The 11,481-nt window shown below is 33.1% G+C and overlaps 1 pseudogene; it reads left to right on the top strand.

Annotated features, from left to right (window-relative positions):
* Positions 1–614: 614 nt before the first annotated feature.
* Positions 615–10,812, top strand: LOC115968046 (annotated as a pseudogene).
* Positions 10,813–11,481: the final 669 nt, after the last annotated feature.

The raw sequence follows: 11,481 nt of genomic DNA, 5'->3' as shown, positions 1-11,481 counted from the left end.
AGGGGACAAAGAATTCATATATATCTAGATGTTGCAAGGGGTTTGGAGTATCTTCATGAAAGGGTAGTTCATCCTATAAATCTTCCAATATTCTGCTGCGAAGTCCTTGTGTTATCAACAAACAAATAGTACCAAGAAATTCTTGAAAAAATAGTATGGAGTGAATAAGAAATTGACTCCTAATGTGTTCACTTGAACATGATATTATAGTGGTGAGGATCCTTAAGTTCCACATAGGAAATGATAAAAAATATGAGTTTATATGCCCATGGGTTGGGCTTTAGGCAAGTGTGGACTGAGTCCTCTTGTCCAAATAATACTAATATTTTATTATTTTATTTTTTGAGTCAGTAAGTCTGTATACAGTAGTTATTTCTGAAACAGTGTGTCTGTACAGTAACGTATATATTCATAGTCCATCATTCATTAAAAACAATTTTTGAGAAACTCTCCCAAAGAGAAAACATTTTGTGCATTAGCATTTGAGTCAAAGAGAGAGAAAGAGACATAGATTAGTTCGTAGAACACGGACCTTATGTGCTTCTTTTCCTTGCTGTAGATCATTTTATCCTAGGAGGCAGATGTTCGTGAGTCTCAAAGAATCACAAATTATGTGAGGGGTGAAATCTACTTTAAGGAGATTGTGTCAAATACAAGACTTGATTTGTATCATTCATCCTTCATGCATTTGGTCTGTGAGTTTTTAATTATTTGCAAATTTCTTCTTATATATACAGTATCTATTTATTGCTTTTGCCTATCATATCTATTTGTGTTATTGCTTATATTTAGATCTGAATGTTGTTCCTTTTTGTTTAATCACAAAAGTAAATTGTTGAAATATATCCAACACAAATCTCTTGAAAATCCAGCAAATTGGGCCTAGGCATTAGAACATGTCTGACAAGATTAGAAATGAAAGAAAAGAAAAAGGGCCTCAGAATGCAAATGTATTCATTTCAACGAAGCATTGCTTTAAAATATAAATACTCCCAGAAGTAAATAACAGTGTAGATTCAGGGTTCAATGTATTTTTTATTATTATTATGTTTAGGGAGGAAAAAAACTTTTTCTAATATGTGAAAGACTTTTGGTTTTGTAACATGAGAAGAAATATTTATTAATGAATTTTTCTCTTACTATTTATAATGACTGCTGCATGTTACCTGCTAACATGAATTGGATAGCTTTGTTGAATTTTTTTTTTGACTACGCAGGCATGTTGGCAACACTGTTATTTACCTAAAGCTTGAGAAGATGATGCCAAGCAGTGACAGTTTGCCATAAAAGTGAGTAAGGTCTTATTTGCTTCCTCTAACCAAATGACAATCTTCAAGTTTGATTTTGTTACATACTTATTGTCATAATCACATGCCAACAACTATTAATATCCATTTCGTGCAGTAAAAAAAAAAAAAAAATTCATTTTGTTGTGTTTTAATTAAGATGATCTTTCTATTAAAAAATGAATCACATTAGCTATGTGTTGATGCTCATTTTTGAGGCCCAATAGTAGGAAGAAGCCCAACAATATGAGCAGAGAAGAGTTAGTGAATCGTTAGAAAAACCATTAAACCTGAATGGCAGGAACAATGGATTATGGGCCCATAAAGTAAATAAATGGGCCTCGAGGAAAGCAAATGGGCCTATAAGAGCCCAGAGAGAGAAGTAGTAAACCCATGAGCATTATGCAATGTAGAAAAGTGAGAATGGGCCGCAGTTGGCCCAAAGTAAAGAAGGAAGAAAGTAAGGGGTTGATGGAAAGCCCATGAGCCCCAAGGATGAAGGATAAGCTAATTGGGTTAGGGGAGCTCAAAAGAGTTAGTAAAAGCTCATGGGTATGCAGAATTAGAAAATGGGCCGAGAGCCCCAGGAGAAAGCAAATGGGCCAAGGATGCTCAAGAAGAAAGAAATGGGACAAAAGAGCCCACGAGTAATGTAATGAATCAAGAAAAGCCCAAAATAACATGAGTATAAATCCAATGACCATATTGAGTCATTGAGAGAAGAATAGGCAGCAGACCCAAAAAGGCCCAGCAAGCATGGGTTAAATAACACCACTGCAGGAATGGCGAAGTGGTATGGTTGGAATGACAACAAGACTATGGAAGGAACAAAGAATGGGCTAAAGGGGTGAAAACCCACAATCAAGCAAGGCCCAGCCCTTGAAGGAGCAAGCCAATAAAGAATGAAAATCAGAAAACAGGTCACGTCATAAGAGGTCAAGGATGAGCGGAAGAATGCATAGATAAGCCTCCAAACCATGGCAAATATATGAGCAATAGACAAGCTTTTTGGCGTACATAGGAAGTGGAGCACGCGCAAGGCCCAGGCACTATCAACCTTTACCCAGCCAATACAAGAGTGGTAGGTTATGGGTCAGAGGTAAGAGAGGGCATGGTCTGGCAGTTGGGAGTAGGGAAAGCCTATTCTGGGGTTCTCGCTCATATTCTTTTGGAGGTAACATCCTGTTGGAATGACATCCCACCCAAAAGAATAAATGATGAGTTGGAACCACTAGGTGCATGCCATGAGGGATAGCAAGAGAGAATGCCACGGTGAGCAAGCAAACAAAATAGCATTCTTTGTTTGGTAATGGGGAGTGGCACAGCCAGTACAAGTAAGTGGTGGTGGTTGGACAGCTGACAAACCAGTGGGTGGTCGGGAGAAACACCCTAATCCAAATAAAATTAGTTAAAGGCTAAAATGGTAAAAAATCAGTCACGACGGGCTGTATATAAAGGGCCCTCACCATGCACAGTATCATAATAACAACAATGGCAACCTCTAGAAGAGAATCACAGCACTACCATCACATCACGACACGAGCAAGCCTTAAGGAAAAAAGAAAAGATTGGGAAAGAATCAAAGTAACAAAACAGAGAGAAAAGAGAAAAGAAACAGAGAGTGTAGAATGGTAGGCGTGCACCAATAGACTAATCCCTTCTCTCCCTCTAAAAGCCTACTCTCTATTGATGATAAAGAACTCGTTTGGACATAAGCCATTCAGGCCCATTCCCTCAAAGTGGATAATTTCTATGGCAGGATTATCCAGTGAGGTTACTCGTGTTGAGGAATTGTTCCCTCCTTGGCCTTAGCCCCGTAATACAATTAAACACGATAGAATGATCCTTTCCTTTCTTTTGATTTTACCACTTATTGCTATTGTTTCTTTTCTTGTTTTTGCAACTTCACCTATAATGTGTTCTTTTTCCCTGCTTTAATCTCTTACTTATTTTGCCTAATAAGAAACGTATTTCTTTTATCATTATTTTATTGCATTTATCTGCCATAACTTTTCTGTTGCAACTTCTCCTACCATGGGCATGTGACTAAAAGTTTCGGCAAATGGGGCATAGTTTGTGTGCAAGTCGGACTAGGGTGAGTTGCAATTGAATTGGTCCCAACTCTTTTATCTAGAACACTTGGGCCCACTATAGCAGGAGGCAGTCCAACTCAAAATCACAAAAGGCCCACCACACTGTGCTCTTAGGACAATTTTTAATAAACCAAATTAGGAAAACTTTAACACCACTTTTATGGAAAATATAAAAGGCTGTTAGAAAAATTAATTGATTTATCAATTTCCAATAAAATATTTCTAAAAATGGTTCTTAAACCAATACTCTTAGGGTATTTATTAATATTTCTCTTTATTTATAAATATTGACAATGCTTACAATAACATTACTTTCACTTCAGTGTATTATTGACACAATTTTTTATTGCACCAATCGTAATAAATTATGTCAAAAGTTATAAAAATTGTTGAGTCAATTATTCAACACTCTTGAAAGACAGTGACATGTTGTTTTAAAAAGGAAAAGAAAAGAAAAAGGTGATGTGTTACTCTCTCATTACTCTCGTCACAAATGAAAAATAAGTTTAACTAATTAAATTTATGGTAATGTACCAGTACACCACATACGTAATTAATAAGTTTCCTAATATAGTAGTGTAGAATAGGGGTAATTATTGAGTACTCGTAGAGTATCATAAATACGTACTCCCTCCTCCCACATAATTATAGGTCCTACTAATTAAATTTATGGTGGAACCCATAATTCATGTAAGGAGGAAATACACATCTATAGTTCTCCCAGAGTATTTAATAATTTTCACCTAGAATAGTATAAAATTCACCTAGCAAAAAGAAGAGTACTAAATTCTACAATAAATATGAATAGAAGTTTAAAACTACCTTTTGGAGGCTTATTATGACAAAGAAATTGCTAGAAGCGCAAAGATCGGGGCGACAATACAAAGCAGAATAGAACTGCCTTAAAAAAATAGAGCCGCTCACTTTCAATTTCCAACTTCCTAAATTTCCATGCAAGTGTAAATTATATCACTTTGTCTTTGCATCTAGTCGGCTTTATTATGAATAAAAATTTATCTATACTACTATTTAAGGGGTTTCCCTTGTTTGGACTGGATTTTTTTTTGTCCCAAAATACCCCTACACCCCTAAGTTTAACTAGAGACAAAATTAAAGGATAGTTTGGTAAAAATACATGTCTAACTTGTACTAAAATATTGCTTACAAAATAGGAACACTCTTCCACTAACCCACTTCTTTAAAGAAACTATACGTTCATTTATTGGGGTTCCCTTGTTTGGACTGGATTTTTTTTTTATTCCAAAATACCCTTACACCTCTAAGTTTAAGTGGAGACAAAATTAAAGGATAGTCTGGTAAAAATACATGTCTAACTTGCACTAAAATATTGCCTACAAAATAGGAACACTCTTCTACTAACCCACTTCTTCAAAGCAACTATACATTCATTTATTTATTTAATTTTAAAATAGAAAAATGGATATGAATTATCCCATGTTTTACTCTTAAAAAATAATTTTATTATGTCAAGTGTCAACAATGTTTTGCACTTTTCAATTACCAACCAAAATTTTCCCCCCTTTTTACAGCCGATTAAATTTATCATGTTTATTGTTTTACTCCTAAAAAAATAATTTTAATTTGCCTTTTCCACTTATCCAATTACTAAATTCAATTTTTTTTCCCTCTTTAAACAAATTGTAAACTAAATTCAAACTTTTTAAGAGATAAACTTATACAATTATTTTTTGATTAGCAGAAAACTTATATAATTATCACAACAATTGCTAACCACGTTTTCCACTTCTCAATTACCCAAAAAAAAAAAAAGATTCCCTTTTACTACAGATTAGAACTTCCAATACACACACACAAAAAAAAAAAACATTGTCGATTTCTAATCCTCATTTGTCTCTTGACTTCTTACCAATAAACACGTACATGGTAGTTACCTCTCTTTCAAAAAAATTCTTTGAAATTTCAAAATTCAAGCAATCAATAACTCCCAATATTTTTCACCAATCAAAACTAAAATTGGGTAACACATGTGAGATTCAAGTATTAGTTTTTCTATTTTCTCTGCTCCTTTTTTTCTCAAAAAGTACAAAGTTGTGAGGTTCTCAAGTTTGATTTGTCTATTTTACTCTGTTGGATTTGATTATTCATTTCATTTATCATCAATTGAATTCAACTTAAATTCGTAGTTTTGTTGCATGTTCGATCTCCATAAATTATTTGGTTTTCATTTTCATTTTCTTTTCTTTTGTGAGTTTGTAGGTGTAAAGGAACCTTTTGAAGAAACCCAAGTTTGAGAACAAACAGTAAGACGAGCAGACAAGGTATAGTTTGAATTTGAGTTTTCAAATTTTGTAGCTTTAATGGATTGGTAATTTTCCTATCTATGATTTTATATAGGGTGAAAATGGTTCAAATTTGTTCTTGATGGGTTTTAATACTTAGTTTGTTTTTTATCCATAAAAATGTACTTTCAAAAAATATTTGTTAGTTAAACATAAATAAGAATGGATTTTTTAAAGGTGAAAATCCTATGTCAATTTAAAAAAATTCCTTTAATTTAATAAAAGTTTATGTTGTTATAGAAAAAAAATTTAAACAAAAAGTCAGCATTAGGATTCAACAGAATGGTACATTTATAGATAATTTATAGGACTGAAATGAAAAACTCCACATATTTTTCAACTATTTTCTTTTCCTTTTTTTTTTTTCATTCAAAACTTCACTAAATCTGTTTCCAATTTTTAATATCTTCTTTACCTTTTTTTTATTGCATTAAAATACTCTCTTTTTATTTTTTGGAAATTTGGATTTATGCTGTTTTTAGGTGACTGAGAACCTTGGAAGGATTTGCTCTGTGCCAAATTCTCAAAGACAATTAAAGACACATCTTCCTCTTCTTTTTTCTATATTTTGGTTGATGGGGTGGTTGAAAATGGATATAGGTGCTTCGACAATAATGCACATAACAACTCATTCATCTATGTAATGAACTTATGCAGTTGAATATCAAGGATTCATATAAGTTTTTGTATGTTTTATTTTGTGATTTAATATTCTTTACATCAAAATAAATATCCCTAACCTTAGTGAATACATATTATAATTTTATGTGATATATGTATATGAATGGTGCTAACATATATCTTTGTTATATATTACTAGCCTCTAAGAACACGCTTACGTGCGTGCTCAGAGGCTCTTCTATTCTTTTTGGGAAAAAGTTAATAATTTGTATTCATTATAATTTGGAATTACTACATTTTTCAATTACAAAAAACCTAGGGGTGTGATGATTATTATGCGTTTACAAGTAAAATAATTTTTCATCACACTCCTAGGTTTTTTTGTGACTAAAAAATGTAGTAATTTCAAATTATAATGAATGCAAATTATTAACTTTTTCTTAAAAAAATAGAAGAGCATCTGAGCACGCGCGTGAGCACGTGCTCAAAGGCTAGTATCTCATACTAGCATATATTGAGAATTTTGAGTAACATTTATGCCTATTAGGGGTCCGTTTGGGAGTTTATAAAGGAATGAAATGGAATGGATTTAGTAGGGAAAGGAATGGAATTTAAAAATCTTGTTTGGATGTTATAAAATAAAGGAATGGAATGGAATGTAAGTAATACCGTTTGGAAGTGACATTGGAAGGAATGGAATAGAATCATTTTATAATAACATTACTATTATACCCCTCATTTTAAAGAACATAAAAAATAATCAATGAGAACTTATAATTGCTTTGAAATGTTTAGTATTTAGTGGATGATGTGAAACTAGTTAGCCACAATTGGGTTTGTGTTAGATTATTGAATTACAATATAGTTTTGTCAAGGTGAGTAGATTGCATCACGTTAATCAATAATTTAATAGAGGAAGATAATGACATGAAAAATTGACAATAGCACAATTTCTTTATTTCAATTTGCAATTTTTTTTAGGGGCTGCTAGTTTTAGATTGGATCTTTTTTGGCTGGTGGTCTTTACAATGGATTTGATAATTTAATACATCTTCATCTCCCAATTTCTTATACTGCCTCTAAGACCAGAGGTGATAGAACTATTAACATATCAATTTCCTGATATAAAACTAAAACAATTTTAGTTTAAGGAAAAAGAAATTTTACTGTAGCTAAAAAACAAGTTATATATATTTCTATATTGTAAAGCAATTCACGCATCATATATTTATTTTCAACAAAATAAATATTGTCTAAAAATGCAAACAAATATCTTTTTAAAAAAAAAAAAAAAACTCCGGTAATGAGTCTTGCCAAAACAAAACAAAATAACACAATCCATTCCAAAACTAAGGTTGGCCAAAAAATCCCACACTTTTTTAATTTTTAGGCCAAGACGTCAGTGTCAGTAAGACACATTTGTGCTCATGATCTGGGCAACCAAAGAACATCTCCTTATATGTTGGATTTTCCATAAAAAATATGTAGGCCACATTTATCAGCAACAATTATGTTAAGAGTTATCGATTAGCATAAAGATTCAACATAAAAATTAAAACAAGATTTATGTGGTTCGGCCAACTATAATCCTACATCCACTGACAATGCCAACAAAAATGCAATATTAATGACATGATTTATAAACACTACCAATGCTTATAAACAAACCTTACACACTCAACTCAAACAAAATCCCGACACTCTCTTTCTCTCTTTTCTTTTTTGGTTTTGATTTTTTTTTTTTTAATGAATCAATTTTAATCCACAATCCCAAGACATCAATGTATTCATTAATTGACACTCTCAAACTCAAGACATAAGCAGACTCTCAACACACATCTTTTTACACGTGCATTTGTCAGCCCAAAATATAGAAAACTAGTTCCACACAAACCCACCCCACATTCTTTAAATAAACTTCTCCTAATGTAGAACTCTCCTTGTAAGAATACTGCTTTGAGCCAAAGCAATATAACCCATAGAAGCAATAATACATTCCTCAAATTTGTTCATAAATTTGGAGAAGATTGTTCATGAAACAAAGATAGAAAATATATGACAAGACATGAAGTAGAAGGCAAACATAATAGAAACTGTAGAAACATAAGAAATAGAAAGACTTACTTGTGAGCAGTAACCCAAACTTGCAGCAGTCAAAGAATAACGTGTAACTATGTTGATGAATAGCAGTAGCTTCAATGGTGTCTCACAAAACAGCAGTAGCTTCACTTTGTAGCAAATAGGCAATAACGTGTAGCTATGTTTTTTTTTTTTCTTACTGCTGATTGAGAAAAGAATGGCTGATATTAAAGGGGTATTTTAGGAGTTTTAACAAAAATTTCACTAAACCTAAATCTATTCCCTCTAATTCCTCCCAATTTTGAGAGGAACAAAATGTGAGGTTTGGAGGGAAAATAGAGGAATGAGCATTCCCTCCTAACCATTTCATTCTCTCCCACTTAAACTCCCAAATAAAGGAATAAACCTTCCATTCCCTCCGTTAAAACTCCCAAACAAGATAAGGGAAGAATATTCTAAAAATATTTCTTTTATTCCATTCCATTTCATTTCATTCTCTCCTCCTAAACGGACCCCTAGTGAATAGTGAATACTGCTTTCAAGCATCATCTGCTTATTCTCCTAAAAAGGTGAGTCTTTTCCTAACTGTAGATTTTTGGGTCTGTGTTGAATTTTCCTCGAAGCCCTTTAATTTGTGTTACCCATCCCTTCTTTTCAATCCTTGGTTTTGCTATTCTGTTCTTGGAACTATGTTTCATTTGTGTTTTGATTGGTTTGTGGTGTTTTGCTCTGGGGTCATTACTCTCTTTTGATTGTAGAGGGGGAAAGTGTAGAATTTTATGTTATGTGGTTCTTATATGTAGCAAATGGATTTTGTGTGATGGCTCATAAAATCTAGCATTTTTATGTGTTAATTCTCTTAGTGTAGTATAATGGGTTGATTTGTTGTGGGATTGGTGTGTAGATGTGAGTTTTATTGGCGTTTGCAGAATTTTTATTTAAGGTTGAGAATTTGTATGCCATTGAGACTTAAACTGTGACAACCAGGGTAGCATATGATATCAGTTACTGGACTGCTTTTCTAATCAATATTATGTCATTATTTGCCACAATTCCCACACTTGCACAAGAAGGTCATATATGTGCGTTTGAAAGAGATTAGAAAAGGTGGTACTTTTGCTTTTGCTCTCAATTTTGAAATCAGAGTATCAGTGTTCTTTCCTTTCTCCCTTTTTGTTTTTAATTTGTTTTTATGGTTCTTCTTCTATTTTCCCCCCATTTTGACAACCTAACAATCCACCACTTATTAAGGCACTTGTTTCTTTTTGGACCAGAGAATAGATTGTGTTTGGGCCTCCAGGGTATGGAGCACCCTTAGTAAAGTATTTTTATTTCATTATAGTAATACATCCCAAAACTGATTAAATTTTCTGTTGGAGGCATTTACCTTTAGAGGAAGGATAATGAGCTGCTTTGGCTGTTGTGAAGAAAATGATATCCATAAAGCTGCTGATACTGGACCATACATGTCAAATAATTCACCAGGTGATTCTGTATTCTTAAACCACGCTTATTTTTTCCTTCTTTTGGTTGGACCAAGCTAATCCTTTACACTCAAATTAGTTGAGGTTTTCTTTTTCTTTTCTTTTCTTTTCTTTTATTTTTTTCAAAAAAATGGGGTGGAAAATGTATAAGCGTGGTTCCTTATTATCTGAATTTTTAGTTGATATTCCTTAAGTTCTGCTTGAAATCAGCTAGAGCAACTTGTTTGTTGTTAATTTTTCTTTTATTTTTTCCATGCTTGTTTTGTGTGATTTGTTTGTGCTGTATACTTGCTTGCGTATTTACCATTCTTTTTTTTGGGGAAGCTATACAATGTGTAATAATAGCTAGCCATTATCATGTGTTATCATTCTGTCGGAGCTTTTTGATTGTGATTTGATTTCTAATCTTCCTTTTATGGCTGCTGATTTTGTTTCCATCAACCTAAGTCAACATGAATTATGCAGGCAATAATGGAGTGTATGCTGCGAAAGAAGCACGCCAAAAGATAAACAGACTGTAACTATGCAACCTATTGCTGTCCCTGCCATTCCAGTAGAAGAGTTGAAGGATATTACGGATAATTTTGGTTTAGAGGCTTTAATTGGTGAGGGCTCATATGGAAGAGTGTATCATGGTGTCCTGAATGGTGGACAGAATGCAGCCATGAAAAAGTTACTCCAGAAAAAAACAGCCCGACCAAGAATTTCTGCAAAGGTACTATAAGAGTTCGTTATGCTCATAACTACACTTCGCTCCCATCTATCTTCTTTTTTCTTAGAAAGTTGACATAAAACTTCACAGGTCTCCACGGTCTCAAGACTAAAACATGAAAATATTGTCGAGCTTGTAGGTTATTGTGTTCATGGCTCTCTCCGTGTCCTTGCATGAGTAGGCACCTAATGGGTCTCTTCTTGATATTCTTCATGGCAAGTAATCTTTTATTCTTGTGTTTTTAAAAGAATTTGTATTTGGAATGGCCATAGTAATAGAGTTCAGTGTTTTAAGCTGAGTTCTATATATATATATATATATATATAGAGAGAGAGAGAGAGAGAGAGAGAGAGAGAGAGAGAGAGAGAGAGATTTCTGGTGAGTTTTAGAAAAGAAAGAAGTTCCTCTAATGTATATTAAGTTATTTAAGCATATGTAACTAGTGTGAGAACAAGTGAAGGATCACAAGTTTCTATTCACTATAGATTTGCATCAAGGATCAACATTAAGTTTGTATCTCTTTGCACTAGTAATGGATGAGCTTACTGGATTGATTCAAGATGAAGTTCTTTAGCCTATCCTTTTTGTAGATGATATAGTTTTAGTGGATGAAACCTGACATTAAGCTAATGTCAAGTTGGAAATCTGGAGAGTCATTTTAGAATCTAAAGGATATTTGCTAAGTAGGTTAAGTAGGACTAAAATAGAGTACGCAAATGGAGTGGTAAACTTAATGGTTAAGAGAGACCAAAGTGAGAGAGAACTTTTGATATATTGGATCAATAATTTATAAGAATAGAGAGATTGAAGAAGATGTGAATCGATAAAAGTAGGATGAATGAAGTGGAGAACCATGTTAGGAGTATTTTGTGATCGCAGAATAAC

This window comes from Quercus lobata, chromosome 11 (genome assembly GCF_001633185.2).
Source record: "Quercus lobata isolate SW786 chromosome 11, ValleyOak3.0 Primary Assembly, whole genome shotgun sequence".
Lineage (NCBI taxonomy): Eukaryota > Viridiplantae > Streptophyta > Magnoliopsida > Fagales > Fagaceae > Quercus > Quercus lobata.
The sequence above is the reverse complement of the archived record's forward strand: the minus strand, read 5'-3'. Positions and strand labels throughout refer to the sequence as shown.